We start from the raw sequence: 9,751 nt of genomic DNA, 5'->3' as shown, positions 1-9,751 counted from the left end.
GTATGTAGTCCCTTTTAGTAATACTTTGTAATTATTATTATTACTGTGTCCTGTATTATTATTTTTCCAACATACCCATAATTTCCACTTAATGACAGACTTAAAGCAAGGATTTGGTTTGTAATCTGAAGACTGCATATACTGTATTAAGAAACCCCGCATCTTTTAAACACTTAACCTGAGTTGGACCTGGGCGATTGAGGGAGGGGGACTGGAGTCTATCTCAGGTAGAATAAGGCTGAATGTGGAGGGGTATAGCCTGGTTTTATGGTAAATAAAAATTAAAATACCCCCCACTCTAGTATTATGATGTAATTTTCTTTTTAGAAAATATCGTTGAATCCATAACATTTGGTGACTTGCTTTTCATATCTAAATAGTTGAGTTCAGAAAAAAGTGTCACCTACTTCAGCCAAGACTTCATTTTACAATGAATGTATGAATGTTGCTTTTCAAGACACCCAGTGCACTTTACAGAACCAATGGGGAGCCACTTCAACCACCAGCACTGTGTACCCCCCACCTGGATGGTGTGACGGCAGCCATTCAGCGCCAGTGCGCTCACCGCCCTGTAGCTAAGGTGGTGAAGGGGCAGGGAACTCACCAGTTAGATGCAGGGGATGATTAGGAGACCAGACCTGATAGGGCCACAATGGACAATTTTAACCAGAACATCAGGGTAGCACCTCTCTCTCTTTTGAAGGATCAATCATAGCCTCAGAGAGTCAGGACCTCAATTTTGCATCTCATCCGAAGAACTGATCCATTTTTATAGCACTTCCCTGGGGCATCGGGATCCATGTGGACTACAGGATGGGCTAACCTGTTGGCCAGGCCAACACCTCCAGCAGCAGCAAAGCTTTCCTAGTCGATCCTTCATCTAAGTACTGGCCCTTCAAATCTGCTTGGCTTCACATGAATTACCTGACCGATTCTTGAAAATTCTCGTCTGCTGGAGCAAACGGCGTTGCCAAAGATTTTGCTGCTGCTTTTCCACCTTGTCATTGTCCCTCTCCCATTCTCAGCGCATGGCCCTGACTTCATCCTCCGCCGTCCCCAAATCTGTGCCCTACCCCAGTGATTCCCAACCGGGGGTACGCGTACCCCTAGTGGTACGCGAGCACATTACAGGGGGTACGTGGAAAAAAAATTTATATTTAATTTCCCTGATGATGGGTAAATATTATCAGCCATTCCATTAGCTGTGCCCTGGTATAGAAAGAAAATCTATCTGGGATGTGTTGCTTAATGAATTAAATGTTCAAGTTATGGAGATTTAATAAAATGTTTTAAATTTGATAATCAGTTGTACGTTCTACTTTTATTGAATCATCAACACATTTGACAAAGGGGGTACTTGTGGTATGAGAAAATCTCTCAGGGGGTACACAATTCAAAAAAGGTTGGGAAACACTGCCCTACCCCTTTAAGTCCAGCCTGGACTTCCATTGAGTGGGTGTGCCGAGTGTTTTCACGGTTCATTCTCAGTCTCCACCGAGGTGCTCATCTGTAAGGCCCGAATGCAAGGTCGGCATGCAAGGGGGAGACGTAGCTCCTGAATCAACAGTCTGCAGTGTGTTTCACTCGATCCATCAGCACACAAATGTTCTCTGGAGGGACCATGTTATGAGTTTTCTTTTGGATTTCAGTATTTCAGTTGGTACCGGCTTATAGAAATTGAAAATTGGCCCAGATTGCATTTAATAACTTAGAATGTTTTATTTTGATACCAAATGAAGACATAAAAGTCAAGTCATTATCTTTAATGGTTTTTGAGATGCAGCTACCACTGACCTGACCCGAGTTTCCACTGTTGGTTATGGAAACTCTCCTGAATCTCCTGAAAAGTTTCCTTTTGTTATTTCTTTGTTTGTCAAGCTTTCCATAAGTACTTAGTTTAGTGGCGGCTTATATAAGAAAACTGAAGGTGAAACTGAATAGTATTTCAGCTGAAGGATGTTGGGGAAATTGTTGCATTTCAATGGATAATTTCAAAGTGGATTTTTGAAAAAAAAAAAGGCATGGATCAGTAAAAAGAGTAAGAAGTATTCTTTATTTTCATGTAAAATTATTCAGATTTGATATTTATGAACAGTTGTGCTCATAGCTTACAGGATAGACTCCAGACCTCCCGACCCTAAATTGGACAAACCGGTATACAAAATGAATGGATGGGTGGATTTCTGGGCAGAGAAATGATATCCATAATGAATCTGAAGCACTGGAGCAAGTCTCTGTATTTTCCTCCTGTCAATGCACTTACCTGCCAGTACCTAATTTCAAGCATTTATTGAGATGAACATGATGAGATGTTGTGGTGGTCTGGGATTTCCGCCGCAGTTGTGGTTTATTTTACCCCTTTTACATTATTGGCTTGATGGTTGTAGCCATATTTCACTGACATCTTACTGTAGCGCCCCTTGTGGCCCCAGTATCGCATTAATACACCCTTATTTATGATTTAAATAAAACAAATTCAAAACTAGTATTCTGAACCCAATTCCATATTCTTTGACAGATGGATTGTACTTTTATGGAAGACACCAGATTTTTGCAGTGAAAGTGATGTGGCTCACCTCAAACAGTTTATTGGTTGGCATCTATGCCATTTATCATGTAAAGCAGACATGCACATCACTTGCAAATATTACTGAAGGTTTGCACTGGTAATTGCCTAGTGCTTATTTGGGGGGGGGGGTTGCAGATCTTTCACGTAGCAAAGAAAGTGATCTGGAGAGTGATAAGCAGGGTTAGGTTCCTCAGGTCTCGTGGCAGCAAATTTATGGGAAAGGGCTCTGGAACAGCTATTTCAACAGAAGTTTTCTGTATTTTTTTTGCAGGTTCTTTCCAATGTCCTCCAACCCCTTCATAACAAACACAATGTGTTAATCCTTCAATTACAGTACAGTTTGCGCCTCCATATTTGTCAGCATTCATGAAGGGAGTGTTTGTCTACTCTATCTATTCCCTTCCTCAGACCACTCTGTTGGAAGATGGCCAGTGAGACGCTTGGTGCAAGGGACATGGTCTCTATGGAAACCAAAACTTAGGGGTGACACATGGGCAGATGGGCAAGGATCTGGCAAAGACGATGCATTGCCCAGGAGCTGGCCCTGGTCCCGGCCCTGCCATGCGCCTGAGAGGCACCAGGGGAGGTGCTACTGAGGCTTAGACCCAGCAGGAGTGGGACCGCTGCTCCAAACCCCATGAGGAACCCTGCATCTTTGGGGAATGTGTGTGTGCATGTATACCTGCATCTCACTGATCAAAAATATGTTAGTGTTTTTTTCACTAAGTGATTACAAAAATAGGCTTCAAAACATGTACGTGCAGTTAATTAGTTCACATTGTTCCTGTTTTGATGACTCTCTATTGTCGATTCACTGAGTTTATGACGGAGGTAGAGGGCGGTAGGGTGGACTGTGCTGTAGAAATAGCCTGTCACTGTGGAAATGGTTTATCAATGACCCATTTGCATAGCTCTCCTCTATAGCCCAACTTATTTGTCCTGAGAACCAGTCATGTCAGGCTTTGGGGCTGCAGGGTCCTGTATTAACCACCCCCCCCCCCCATCGATAGATAGATAGATAGATAGATAGATAGATAGATAGATAGATAGATAGATAGACAGATAGACAGATAGATAGATAGATAGATAGATAGATAGATAGATAGATAGATAGATAGATAGATAGATAGATAGATAGATATTATTACTATAGATAGTATTATTATTATATACTATCTATCTAGGATTCCGGCAGGAATCCTCTCAGGGACCGGCACCGGTCCGTGACCCATAGTTTGAGAAACGCTGCTCTAACCCATACAGTATATTGTCCAGGAATATTGAACAGGTAACGGAGTAACTCTTTCCCAAAACAACCATTCATGAAACTCCAATAACATTCATATTGCTAGTCTGCAATCTTTCAAGTGGCGTGCAGTATCAAGAAAACATTCATAAAGATAAAAAAAATACACCTGCTGTCATGTGGTACATGCAGCACGATAGTTACGTAAAAAAAAAAAAATGAGAAGGAGGGTCTATGAAATATCTTGCAACTGCTAGAAGCAGTACTGCATGAAAGAAGAAGCTCCTATCCTAATTAGTTTAAAAGCAGGTTTTAAACCCCAGTAAAAGGCAACGGCTCAGTAAAAGGGGGTCCACGGGAACTCAGTAACTTGTCTCCTCAAGTGTCCCATCAAAGAGGGCCTTGTTATTTGAGGGAGGTGATGGGGAGGGATTTCACCCACCCGTCAGTTATCGGTGTTTTGGCTTCCTATTGATGGTGGACGTCATTAGAGCTGGTGTTAACAAGGACTTTTGAAGGCCTGCTCAGATGGCATTCACTGAATATTCATGAATCTTGGGGGAAGAGGAAAATGGGAAAAGGGAGTGGGACAGAGAGATAGGAGGAATGGCAGAAGGGTGAAAAGGGGCGAGGCGGTGCATTGTGTGGCGGATGGGAGGACGCCATTGCTGAAATGAAAGAGAGAGGCTAAAATAAAGAGGATATTTCTTCTTTTGGAAAACCTGTTAACTTGCTTAAAACGGGACATGCTTCTCAATGACATTGTGTCCGTGGAAAGTGTCCAGAGGAACACTGTCGAGAATAGATAATGTGATACATGTGCCAGATCAAGTCTACAATCAGATTTCACAGGCTACCTGCTGCAGGCATGGTCAGCATCCATACCCACACACATTAATTTATTACTCTATTAAAACTTTCATGTTTTTTTCTGTTCTGGTTATGAATATTTTCCTTAACACGTGGTTCTCCAGTTGTATTTGGATATCTTCGATTGACATAATAACTATTTCAGTTCTTTCTTTCGTTTCTGCTTCTCCTTCGCATTTCCAGAATAAACTCTGAACCACTGAGACTCTGCTCCTGGCAAGAGATCTATCGCACGGTTTAATGGTTTGTGAGAGGGAAGAACGGAAACCCACTTCTAACTAAAGACCTCTTTGAAATCAGTGTAAAGGGTCAGAATCTCTATAGCTTTCGTGACCTGTGTAGTTTCTATGCTGTAGCACGTTCAGCAAAGGAAAAACAGATCTCCATGTATGCACTAGACCACTTGAACAATTCACATGCGGCCCAATTAACACGAGGGTTATGTAACTGGATCTGTGGATGTGCTGAACTGGATATACAGGAACTGAATAGTCTATCTATGAAAAATCCCTACAGTCAGTTCTAGGAGGCTTGTGACCGCAGTTAACAAATCGTTAAATAAATGTCTCGGATCTACGCCTCGAATGGGCAACCAGAAGTTAAATATCGTAGCCTTTTGAATCGTCGATGAAATTTGCCATTGACCCTGAATCAGCGACACTTTAAATAGGGACATTAGCCCCCTGCATGCATATGTAAATAAACATTGTACTCTTGCCACAGAAATCCATCCATCCAAATCCAATCCATCCATTTTCCAAACCGCTTATCCTATTGGGTCGCAGGGGGTCCGGAGCCTATCCCGGAATCAATGGGCACGAGGCAGGGAACAACCCAGGATGGGGGGCCAGCCCATCGCAGGGCACACTCACACACCATTCATGCACACCTACGGGCAATTTAGCAACTTCACTCAGCCTGTTTTTGGACTGTGGGTGGAAACCGGAGTACCCTGAGGAAACCCCATGACGACATAGGGAGGACATGCAAACTCCACACACATGTGACCCAGGCGGAGACTCGAACCCGGGTCCCAGAGGTGTGAGGCAACAGTGCTAACCACTGCACCACCATACCACCCCACTTGCAACACCAATGAAAGTGGAAAATATTTCTAAAAAAGCAAGAGGTAAATATTCAAAACCAGGAAGCTAGACAAAGACTGAGCAAGAAGCATTAATCACAGTTTAAGGCATGCTTGTGGGATTGATTCTGGACCGGAGATGACAGTGTGGCCCGTTTTAACTCTGAATGGATCTTAATGACTTCATTGATGGGGGAGGGATACAGATTTGTGCTGCCATACTGAATTTCTAAATGAGATATCTGCTTTTGACCTTCCTTCAGGGACACACAGGCCTCTGTACAAATTATGACCATTTATTTTCAATTCAATGAACACATATCCATACTTAACGTTATTCCAAATAGCAGCTGAGAAAGGTTACTTGTCTAGCTATTTACATCAGTCCAACTAATTTCCTAGAGAGGATTTACAGAGTGGTTTGTTTGACAGTGTGTGGAGGAGGGATATGTGAAACCTGACCCCTTCTGCCCACCCCCCCCCCCCCCCCAAGACAAACAACGCATGCGAGAAGAAGACTTAGATAGTAGTTATTTGTGAATTCCAAAATAGATCGTAACTGTCTATTTATTAAGCAAAATTTCAGAAAAAGGAGGTTGAGGGGTCACGGGGATTGGCGCTACTATAGGATTGCTGTGTGGGAGATCCAGGGTAGGGGCAGATACAATCAGGTTAAGGCACGCTGGTTGAAATCCAGGTCAAGGTCCCCTAGAGAGTGTGGGGCTTATTTGAAAAGGAGAAAGGGAGTAAGAGCAGTTGAGGGTCATGCAGTCCACATGTTGGTTTATACTATGTAGTGTGCAGTCAAACACTAGATTTCATCCCAAAAAGGCCATACGGTGTCAGAGAGTAAAGGAGAACCACTTTGTACCTTTGCATGTCGCTGGGGTTGTACCCTCAAGCGTCTGCCGATTGTCCCCTAGCTGCACCTTTCAGTGTAATTTACCATACAGAAGTGGACTCTGAGAAACATCCCCAAGGTACAAGCAGCGTTAATGAAAGTTCTCTGTTGGATTACATTAAGACTGAGTGAGTTTTGGTTTCCAACACTGTAATATATGATGAGGAAGCTTGACTTTAGGTAATTGGCAGTTTCCTCTCAAAAACAGCAAAACTGATTGTCAGTTTTGGAAATTTTCAATGCAATTACTGAGTGCTGTAAAGTGATATTCACTTGTCCATACGCATGTTGCATACTGTATTTCTCACATGCTCTGTGTTCTTCTCAAATGGAATCGATATACTGTTTCTCCTAAGTACTTGATCAATAGTCTATATAGTGACACTATATATATTAAAGACCATGCGATTGTCCACTAAGATTTGTCTTTGTGCCTCTCTGAGTTTGATGGCACTATTTCGTTAACCTTAATTTTGCATTTCTATTTACAAAGACAGCCTTGGCATCTTTACATTGATCTTCTTCTTGCTCTGGGCTGAAGTGAAGATTTCTCCCACCATTTCATGTTTTTTGTTTTTAATTCTGCAGGGTGGGTACAGTGAAAATATTCTCCTAAATATAGAAAAGCCACAATTATGTAACTGTACCTTGAGACTTACCTGTTTTCATCACAAAATCTCCTAATGATTCCAGCTACAGTAAACCAGCTCAAACTGGACTGGACTTGCTGCCCAGCCTCTTTCATGCATGCCACGGTCAATGACGCTTATCTTTCTTGATATGTAGCTGTTTCTTCCTTGTCTCCCTGTGTCTTCCTATATCTCTTTCATTCTGTATCCATTCTGTTCCCTCACTCTTTACGTTACATTTATATACTAAAGGATATGTAAGGAACTGAGTTCATCATTTTAGTTTATTGTGTTATGCAGGTGATGTGTGTGCTGAATTAACTTCTTGTTTTAATTGCTGGCTTAGGTGTTCCAGTAAAAATAGCTGCACTCACATTGATAGTTGTGTTACTGTCCCAGAAATATGTATGTACAGTTTTGCAAAATATGTGCATCTGAATTGATTACTGTAATGAAACAGTAGTAATGATACAACCGTGGAAACAAAGTATATGGATCTGCGATGTTCACGTGAGCCATTGATTAATTAATCGAGACGTGTAAACCATCAGGAAAAAGTGTAATTCATATTTTCATAAATGAAAATCGGCACAGTACAGTCCAGGTTCTATTTTTGTATGTATTTGTATGTGGTATCTTGCAGTGTGAAGTTTTGAAAAACATGTTATTTGTTTATAGAACTGAATCTCCGTTTCCTGAAATGTGTCTAAGCAAAGACTGTAAGCCGGTGAAGAATCCGAGGTGACTTTCCACTTCTTGGCTGTTCAGTATTTATAGCTTGTCGCAGGAAGTTTAATATTTAAGACCGTCGTGTTGAGGGGGCCTTGCCCGTCTCCAGCATTTTGTGTCTCCTGTCTGAGTGGCTGTGTAAATGGCTGTATTTGTGTGTAGACTGCGGAATACATTTAATCACTCTGCACAGCAGTTCCACATGCTTTCTGCTTCTTTCCGCCTACTGCAGGCAACTAGTGTGATGCATGATTTTGGGTCACAGTCTTCGAGTATGCCCAGATAATTATATCAGCTGGGGTCTCTTCTGTATTTATAGAGGGTAAATTGCCTCCTCTAGTGTTGCTAGTGTGGCATGACATCACACGTACTGTATTACAGTCCGTGGAATATTGCTTAATGTTGCTAATCGTTACAAGGTCTTATACAAACAAAACAAGAGAATGTTGTCATCCTGCTGTCTGTTCACACATAACAGACACAAATCCCAGAATTTGCCTGGAGTTTTCATATAAAACTGATTGAGGCTAACTTTCCCGTAGGATTCATGTTTAATGAATCGGGGATAGGTCCACAGTCGTGTATTGACCAAAAGCCAAATCAGAATCCAAAACCATAACAGTATCCAAGCAGAAGGTAAATGGGATGGCAGCTATCAATTCATACAACAGAGAGAACTGCTCAGTCCAGCATTGTACTCATCATATCTCATAGGGAGTGAATGAAAGCAAGTAGCATTTAACTGTTCGCACAGGAAATACCACACAGGGTGGTCTTGATGAAAATCTGCTATGAGAACTGGGTCCAATATATCCCCTGCCAGAATCTATGACTGCTCTTCAGGACCGTACCCCTCCCAGTCTGCTCGGTACTGTAGCATCGGAAATCCGAACTGTGTGGCCGTGGGATAGAGACAAATCAGTAGTAAAGTCTGTAGCTATCTGTTGGACCACATCTGGCAAAGAAGGGGCAGAGGTGTCGATTCACCCGTAGGCAGTTGTCTTGGAGTCTGTCGCAGGTCCGAATTGGTGGTCTATGCCATGGTGGTCTATACCATGTAGCAGATCTATGGCATAATGCCATGGACAATAAAGAGGGAGACCTTCTCCTTCACATGTTCTGGAATGATCAATACTCAGGAGGTGTCGACTTGGCAAATACTGAAAGAAAGCATGACTGGTCGGCTTGATGGGTGATGTTAACAAAGGATGAGGCTCATAACTGGGCAGATGTTCAGCAGATATTATATAAGGACACATGGGGCTGAAGAACTGCTGGTGTCCAGGCCCAGAGTATTGGCACAAGCAGTTCCAGAGCCATCTCTGGTTCTGCCCAGTTGCATTGATTCATGGACATCAGGGGCCTCGTACTGAGTAATACACACCGGTAGTCACGAGGTACATGTACACTGTATAGACAAACGTATTGAGACACCTGACCATTACATCTACTGGAACTTTTATGGCATCACATTCTAAATTCATAGGCATCAATATACAGTTGGTCCCCACTTTGTATGTACAACAGCTACCATTCTTCTGGGAAGGCTTTCTTTTTCTTTGGAGAGTGTCTGTGGGATTTTGCCCATTCATCCAGAAGAGCATTTGTGAGGTCAGATAGTAGCATGGGACATATAGCGCCCCGGTAGCTCGCCGTGATCGTATAGTGGTTAGTACTCTGCGTTGTGGCCGCAGCAACCTCGGTTCGAATCCGAGTCACGGCA

At 42.5% G+C, this 9,751-nt stretch overlaps 1 non-coding gene across 1 annotated transcript; it reads left to right on the top strand.

Moving 5' to 3' along the window:
* The first annotated feature begins 9,679 nt into the window (after nucleotides 1-9,679).
* trnah-gug (transfer RNA histidin (anticodon GUG)) lies at nucleotides 9,680-9,751 on the top strand. Its single transcript has one exon. It is a non-coding gene; the product is annotated as a tRNA-His (tRNA).

The sequence above is a fragment of the Brienomyrus brachyistius genome, chromosome 11, assembly GCF_023856365.1.
Source record: "Brienomyrus brachyistius isolate T26 chromosome 11, BBRACH_0.4, whole genome shotgun sequence".
Taxonomy (NCBI): Eukaryota; Metazoa; Chordata; class Actinopteri; order Osteoglossiformes; family Mormyridae; genus Brienomyrus; species Brienomyrus brachyistius.
Note: the sequence above shows the minus strand (reverse complement) of the source record. Positions and strands in the feature narration are given on the sequence as shown.